At 54.0% G+C, this 8,021-nt stretch overlaps 1 protein-coding gene across 2 annotated transcripts in view; it reads left to right on the top strand.

The window, feature by feature from the left end:
* The first annotated feature begins 261 nt into the window (after positions 1–261).
* The window catches only part of CDH22 (cadherin 22), a 79,486-nt gene continuing 71,726 nt past the window's right edge, over positions 262–8,021 (top strand). Inside the window, exon 1 of one of the 2 annotated variants that reach the window (XM_064729628.1) lies at positions 262–659. The gene's annotated coding sequence lies outside the window, so the exon portion shown is untranslated. Of the gene's footprint in view, positions 660–6,102; positions 6,119–8,021 lie in introns of those variants that run through there. The other variant, XM_064729629.1, reaches the window with a different exon arrangement.

Raw genomic sequence — 8,021 nt, 5'->3', positions numbered from 1 at the left:
CTGGGGAGCGGAGCGGAGCCGCGGGCAGAGCCGAGCCGCCCGCCGGGGCCGCGCCAGCCCGCGGGGGAGCGGGGCCGCATCCCGGGAACGGGCGGGTCCCCAGGGCGGGTCCCTGGGGGAGGCTCCGGGGCCAGCCCGGGGCGCGGACCCGGCGCTGCATTCTCAGAGTCTCCAGCAGAGGCTGGGCTGGGCCGGGCCGGGCAGGGCTGGGCAGGGCTGGGCTGGCGGGGAAGGAGGGGAGGCAGGCAGGGAGCGAGGGGGAGGAAGGCGGCTCTCGCCGCACATGCAGCCCCCGCCGCGCTCCCGCCGCCCGCGCCCCGCCTGCGCCCTGCCCGCCCGGTGCCAGCACCGGCTCCGCTCGCCGCCGCCGCCGCTCGGGGCTCCGCGCTGCTGCCGGGGCTGCCATCCGCTCCGTGCCGGGGCGCAGGGGCTGCGCTCCGCTCCGTGCCCGCCTGCCCGGGCTGCCATCCGCTCCGTGCCCGGCTGCCGAGCCTGAGATCCGCTGCCGGGCTCCGCTCCGCTCGGTGCCGGGGCTGCGCTCCGCTCCGTGCCCGGCTGCTCGGGCTGCCGGGGCTCCGCTCCGCGCCGGCGGGGGCCCGCAGGATGCCGCGGGAGGCCGAGCGCCCGGCGCGGGGGAGCCGCCGCGGCCGCCGCCCCAGGTAAGAGCGGGCGCGGGCGGGGGCTGGGGGGCGGCGGGGGAGCCCAACTTCTCCGTCCCTCGCCGCGCCGCAAACTTTGCCGCCGCTCGGCGGGGCTGCGGCGGGCGCTCCCCGCGGGTGAGCGCGGGCTCGGCCCGGCCCCGGGGTCGCCGCCGCCTCGGGCCGGACAGTCCCGGGCAGTCCCGGGGTGCCCCGGTGTGTCCCGGTCTCCTTGGTGTCGGCGGGCGAAGCCAGAGGTTTGATGCCTCCGGCGCGGCCGCGCCAGCTGCGTGTCCGAGCACACCCTCCAATTGAAACAGTCCGGTGCTTGAAGAGCTGCGGCTCCTTTTTTCACTGGTGGTATCTTAAAACATCCTCTTCGGGCTCCTTCCTACCCACGATCCATCTCCCCATTTCTCTCACTGAGAACGGAGCTTTCATACCCATTCCGTACCCATTCCGTGCCCATTCCGCACGGAATTTGCTTTGGGCGCGTGTGGATGTGTGCCTGCCATGCCCGAGGGACCCAGCGGGAGCCCTTAGAGACGGCCGGGTAACATCTCCCTTCACAGAGCCACATTTTTTTCTAACAACAAACTAAAAATAACTGTTCTAAAACTAGCACTTTCCTCATTTAAAATGTGGTTCCCAACCGGCTGTGCTCAGGCCTTCTGGGAGCGGGATCTGCAGCCGCATCTGCTCCCTGCGTGCCCTGGCCCAGCGCTGCCTCGCCAGGTGCCTCTCACCCACCCTGGGCTCTCTGGGAGTGGAGCAATGCACTTGATGCCTCTTCGTTTTTCTTTGGTTTCTGACAGTTCTAACATCCTGCACAGTCAGAGGACATCTGCCCTGTCTTCTCATCTACCCTGGTTTTATGCATGAACAGCACCAGTTGTAGGGGTGATGGTGTAGGCAGCGGTGAGGAGGGGCAGGCTCAGGAGTTCAGACTGAACTTCATGAGACAGTGCAGGGCACCTCAGGGATGCCTTTGGACCTGAGAGGGTACGGAGGATGGGTGGGTGGCTCCGCAGAGCTCTGGTTCTCCAGAGCTTGTTTGCTGGCCTGAGGAAATGAATGGGGGAATGTGCCTCTCTCTCCCCGCTCCTGGGTTGGTCCTTGCGCTGTTAAAATGCTGCAACACAGGCTTGCATACCACTGAGGAAATTTCAGCTCATGACTGTTTTTTGGGACCTATTTCTGTCTCTTCAGAGTACCCAATGCACAGAGCATGGCTGAAGCCTGCAGTCTCTGTACTCACAGATTGCTCAGAACCTGGGCTTTGCCATGTTTTCCCTGTGAGGCTGATGAATGCTCTCCACTTCTTTCAAGAGCGCTGGGTAATGAGAATTTGCAGCAAACAATTATCAGGGTTGGAGATCATTGTCCTGGTACATCAGTTTTTAAATGCTGAAAATAAATTGTTTCTCTGGCTTTAAGTCTGAAACGGTTCCTCTGTGCTGGTGCTGTGTTTGTTTGTGTTCAAGGCCAAAAGGTGGTTGTGCTGCTCATTGATGAATTCCCTGAAATGTTGACAGTACCCTGAGAGCAGCACAGGGTAGAGCCCGCTGAAATCTAAATAAGGTGGCCCAGATTCCGTGCTGACTTTTGTCTCACGTACGTCTCTGCTCCAGCGAGGTGAGGGTCAGAGCAAGTCAGGTTTGGTCTCTGTATGAAATGCCGGCTGCCGAATAATACCGTGCTGAAATTGGTGGGCGCATGAAAGAAAAAGTATGTGCTGTTTCATAGGTAAAAAAGCCAGTTTTGTTCCTTCTGGGGGAAAAAAAAATGCCCTTTGCTTTTTGGTGCATTGACACTTTATAATATGATATGGTGATTTCATACCTATGACAGACAAGTGGCTACTGGAACAAGGTCAGTTTTAAAACTCTTTTTCAAAAGAAGCTAGCAGGCCTCCAGAAAAAAAAAAGGAAAGAAAAGGTTGTCTTTGGGTTAAAAATAACAGTTAAAATCCTATTCTTCCTAGCTCCATCCCAAAAAATACTATATTTTCATGATTTAAATGTCATGTTTGAAAAAGTCATAGTTCTTTCTTGTGTTTAAGGATTATGAGAAAAGGGTCACAATTTGCTCTTTGTTGTTTATATTGTCTGGTCAGCTTTTGGGCTTTTTTTTTTGCACATTAAAAATAATATTGAGCTAGCAAGGCTTTTTTTGTAGCAAATTTTACTTTTGTGCTCATAATCACTATCCCATAGCAGTAAAATTTGGCTGGAAATGTTGCAGAGGGAATGTTTGTTTATTTGAAGCCCCTTTTTCAACTCAAAGACTTTATTTCATTAGAAGGATTAGATTGTTCGTGAAAGCTTTGAAACAAAACTGGACTTCAGGTGGGATTTAATCTGCTGCTATTCCTTTAAAGTACAATTACTTATTTTTTCAAATGATTAGTTTTTATATTTTAAAAGCCTACATTTTAAAAGCAAAGGAAAACATTTTCAAAAAGAAATGGTGTGGTGGCACTTGGGCTCTTCTGACATCATGTCGCTGAAGAGTATTCGTGCATAAGGATACAGCCATGTATGAATTTGTGCTGTTATCTTTTAACCATGTGGTTATGCAACTGTGTTTGGGTTTACAAGCAATGACACTTCTCTGCAGATAAGTCCATGCATATCCCGAGGCACAGGCCATTTTGAGTGATCTGCTTTCTTGAAAAATTACATGTAAAGATGAGGTGGGTGTGAATCCCAAGCAGATTGCTTGCCCGAGGTTGTAGGTGGACACGGTGTACAGCTCCTTGCTGTTCTCAGGATCTCTTTTGTCTCTGCCACCAGTTTATCCCATGGTGTTTCTTTGTGGAAGGGGTGCCCGATGGGGAGGGATGGCACCAGCTTTGCCTCAGGCTGTGTGTTGCTCTGGGAATGCCCTCAGCACCGTGTGCTCTTGGCTCTGCAGGGAGCAGGTCCCCTGTGCCACCTTGCTCTCAGGTGTGTGGCAGTCCTGGGCTGCAGGTGAGGGCACCGAGCTCTGTCCTTTGCCTTGGCTGCTGCAGCATTCTCGGGGCTCGTGCCTGCACGTCCCTGTGAGCTGTGTCACTTGTGAAGTCCCTGCCCTACCCCGGCAGAAAAGCCAAGTCTTTGTGGCTGGATTTTGACAGCAAATTGCTGCAGACTTGGAGCATGGGGTTGGACTTGGACTCAGCTGTTCACCCAACATGAGCTGGGTGTCCCCTGCCTGCTCAGCTCTGTGGGACATCTGTCTCTGCAGTTGTGTCCAGTTTGTGGGTTAGTTTGTGCTCTGGAGAGCTGTGGAGGGCTCAGGCACGGGGCTGTGCTCCTGCTGGCAGCCACTGCAGAGACCCATCCTCCAGTTAGTTCACAGTTTCCTTTTCATTTAGTCATCACTTTCTATTATTTGCGAAGTCCATAAAAGGAATACAGCACATTACAGTAATTTTCAATTTTATCCTTTGCAACAACTCTGCTTTCAGAGTCTAGTCCAGACCTTACCTTAGCCTGGCTCCGTATCTCTTGCATTTTTCTTTCTTTTTATTGTCCTTTGTGCTGTGGCAGGAAGAAGGGAGTTCTGTTTTATCCTGTTGGGGAATGGTTGTTGGAAGGCATTTTTGTGCTGGTTCTGGGTAGCAAAAGTGGATATTTCTCCAGCAGTGTGTGCCTTTTGTTACCCCACAGGGCTGGCTGGGATGCCTGCAGAGGGTCTAGGTCTAGCTGTGGATCTTGTTGGTGATGCTGTTCCTCAGATCCTCTTGCAATGTGGTTGGAATTCTTGCAAATGGATGTCTCAGCTCTTTGCCAGCATTACAGCACCTTCTTCTGAGGCCTGCGGGACACTGTGGGCCTGAGCAAGTGAGTGTGGGGCCCACGGCAGCCCCAGAGCTGTAATGTTAGCTGTTGATGATTCCTGGTGCATGTGCAGAAAAGAGGGGTGCAGGACTTTGCTGGGAGGTGAGAGCACAAGGAGAGACTGTTCACAGCATGGGGGTGTCTGGGCTGCCTGTGCCTCCGTGGCTGGGCATGGCTTTTGTGTCCAAACAGGTTTCCAGGTGCTGTCTCAGCTGCTTCCACACTGCTGACCCAGCCTGGGTGGTGATGAGGGCACACACCAGTGTCAGATGGGGTAGCTCTCCCCAGACAGGCCTCCTAGAAGGCATCTTTGTGTAAAAGGTGGGGGACAGACCCTGCTAAGCTGAGGGCCCTGCATTTTCCTTCTTGAAAGCAGGTGTAGTTATGCCCTGGGGCATAGGAGAGGCAGCCAGCCCAGAGCTGGTCCATCTGTGCTCCAGCCCAGAGCTGGTCCATCTGCTCCAGCCCAAGGGCCAGGCTTGACTGCATCATTCATTGCTGCTACACCTACGAGCTGGAAATCAGGGTGCTTTTCAGAAAGTGTCTCCTTTCTGCTGGGTGCCCCATCTCAGGATAGCTCACTGAACACAAGGCAAGGTTGCAATATTCATTGCAGGAAGGGCAGCACTTCTGTGTTCCCAGTCTTGCCCTCCTGCGCTTGTCTGGGAAATCTGCATTTGCTGTGCCCTGTTCTGCTGTCCTGCTTTTACTCACTGCCGTGCTCTGGCAGTGCCACCCATGAGCCTGGAGAAAATAAACCCAACAGAACTCATTCAGCTTTGACTCTGCTCAGTGCTGCACTTGCTGATTTCAGATCTCTTGTGGGAGAGCCATGCCTTGGCTCACACTCCTTAGCCCACTGCTCTGGGCTAAGTGCCTGTTAGCACTGCTGTCACACTGTTGTGGGCAGGGTCTGCTCCCCAGACAGAGCCACCCTGTTTGTCTCACACTGTCACTGTTGTCACGTGTGCTCAATTTGGCCCTGCCTGGCTCGTGATGGAAGCTGTGGCTGTGATGGAGGTGAAGCACCCACAGATTTGTGACTACCCTGTAGGAGCAGAGCTGGGAGCATCCTGACTCTGGATAGGGCACTGATGTGGCTGCTGGGCTGAAGTGGTCCTGTGCTTTGCCTATGGCAGTTCTGTGAGCTTTGCTGATTGGGAAATCCTTCAGGGAACCATGAAAGCAGAATTGTTTGTCCAATACCCTTTTGCAGACACCCCCTGCCCCTCTCTGTTGCTCCTCCCTGCTACAGGACTCAAGAGAACACCAAGAGGAAGGAGAATGGGCTCACTCCTCTTTGACACTGCCATGCTCACCATTCCCTCTTCAGTGGGGCTTTGTTAATCTCTTCCCAACTGCCTGTAGCCAGTGGCATTAACAACTGCAGGTGACTTGAAGCTTGAGGCCCTCAACTCACCTGAAGCTGCTGATGGCCAGAAGCTTTCCACAGCCAATGATGGGATGTGAAGGTAGTCGCCATAGAAACATGTTGGGCAATAAAAGGAGCCTTGAAAGCTCTGAATGCCTTTTGGCAGGAGCCCGTGTGTGAGTGTGGGTACAGGTAGTGGTGTTCACCCTGCACACCAAGGCTGTGAGTGAGACATTTGGAAGCAGCAGCTGTGGGAGCAAGCACAGGAGCTGAGCACTCCTTTGGTGAGCTGGCACTTCCCTGAGGTTTTGATGGCAGAAGGGTGAGATGTGGTCCCAATAGTGACCTTGCAGGAGGGAGCTCATTCCCACAGATGAGCTGTCCTGGTCTGTGCACAATCAGCCCCTCCTGGGTGCTGCAGCCACAGGCTTGGGGCAGCTTCATCCCCAGTGCTGTGCATGGCAGCCCCTGTGGACCCAGCACAGCCTCTGCAGGTGACACCCATCTGTCTCTGGACTCCTCCTTGGGCACTGCTGCCCTTCCCTGTGCTCTGCTGAGCTCTATGCAGGCAGACACCAGCCCAGGAAGGGCCCCATGCCCACCTCAGAGGTGTTGGAGCTGAGTACCCTGGGCTGTGTCCCCTTGGCCCTGGCCTGGCTCTGCCCCCTCAGTGCCCCTCTGCTGCCTTTGGGGCAGAGCCTGGGAGCCCCTGGCTGGCTGTTTGCTCACAGGCTGGCCAGGGACCCTGATCCTCTGCCCTGTGGGGCAGAAGGAGCCTCTGGCCCCACTGATGGTCAGAGTCAGCGAGGACAGATAAAGGTTTGGCTGGTCAAGGGGAACCAGACTGGTCTGGCCATGCCAGGAGGGAAGAGAGCTGAAGCTGTGGGCCAGACCCTTGTTCTGGCAGCCTCCTGCTCTGGAATGGATGTTCCCTTGAGCCAGACAGTAACTCCTGTGTGTGCCTGGGGATGCTGCACTCCCTTCTCCCGTCCTGCTTCCTTGCGTCTCTGTCTGTCACACTGGGATTATCTCCCTCTGCTCCTACTGCAGCTTCTTCCCGGAATCCCAAATCCCCAAAATGCTGTTTCTCCAATAATCCTTGTCATTAAAAGTGGCTCCTAAGCTCTGAGCACCTCCTCCTGTCCTCATCACCCTCTCTAGAGAGAATCAGTTGAGTTGTGCATATACTAACAGTGAGCAAATCATCTTGTTAACCTGGGACAGGGCACTGTTGGTTCCACCCCCACCACTGCCAAACTGCAGAGTTACCCTTGGATCTTTCTGTATTTTCCCTATTCAGTGTTTTTAGCTGTGTGAAAATGTTCTGTCTTTGCTATTGTTATGGCCCCAGCTAGGCATGTGGCTGTTGACATGTGACAGTGTTGTGCCTGTGTGGACAGGGAATTGTTTTCCCTGCCACTGGAGTCTGGAAGGTCGAGGACAGACAGGTGAGGAGGGAGGCATTGCTTTGAGAGCTGGACTTCACCAGCTTTCTGAGCTTGGCTGCCTTCCCACTTATGAAATACAGCTAAACCTTTTGATGGCAGGTAGGAATAGCTGAGCATCAGCAGAGTCCTTAAGAAATTACATCCCTGCTTAAACTTTTCAAAAGTCAGCTGAACACCCGTTTGCTACAGCCCTCCCGGGCTGTTTCCCAGCAGCATGGTGTTTTTTCCAAAATAATTCCTCCTGCACTAATACTGTCCCAAGGCAGAGCACCCGTTCCCTGGGCACCCTGAATTTGTGCTGTGGCAGCTCTGGGGGGTTGTGGTGGTATAGTAAGGCGAGCCCCCAAAGTGTAGTAAAAAAAAGGGCAAGGAGACCTGCTCCTTTTTAATACCTTTATTTATGAAATCAGCTCTGGGTGCTGCTGCTCCCTTCAGCGACGTGGAGGAGGAGGTAAAACAGCTTTGCTGTGTAGCAGAGCTGGGGCTTCCATCCTCATGAGCATGCCTAGGAAAACTGCAAAGTTCATATTCTGAAATCTTCATCCTGGTCCTGTTCTTGTAAGGTTATGGTGACACCCGAAATCACACCCATGGAATAGAGTGACAGTTCCCGAGTAGGACATGTCACTCAGTCCCTTACACCACAAGTTGGCTTCTCTTTTTAGGGTGTTCTTCTCTCGGATTACACGTTGTGTTTTAATTTACATGTTACTCACATGTCACCTTCTCTACGGCTAAA

The sequence above is a fragment of the Zonotrichia leucophrys genome, chromosome 20, assembly GCF_028769735.1.
Source record: "Zonotrichia leucophrys gambelii isolate GWCS_2022_RI chromosome 20, RI_Zleu_2.0, whole genome shotgun sequence".
NCBI classification, from domain to species: domain Eukaryota; kingdom Metazoa; phylum Chordata; class Aves; order Passeriformes; family Passerellidae; genus Zonotrichia; species Zonotrichia leucophrys.
Note: the sequence above shows the minus strand (reverse complement) of the source record. Positions and strands in the feature narration are given on the sequence as shown.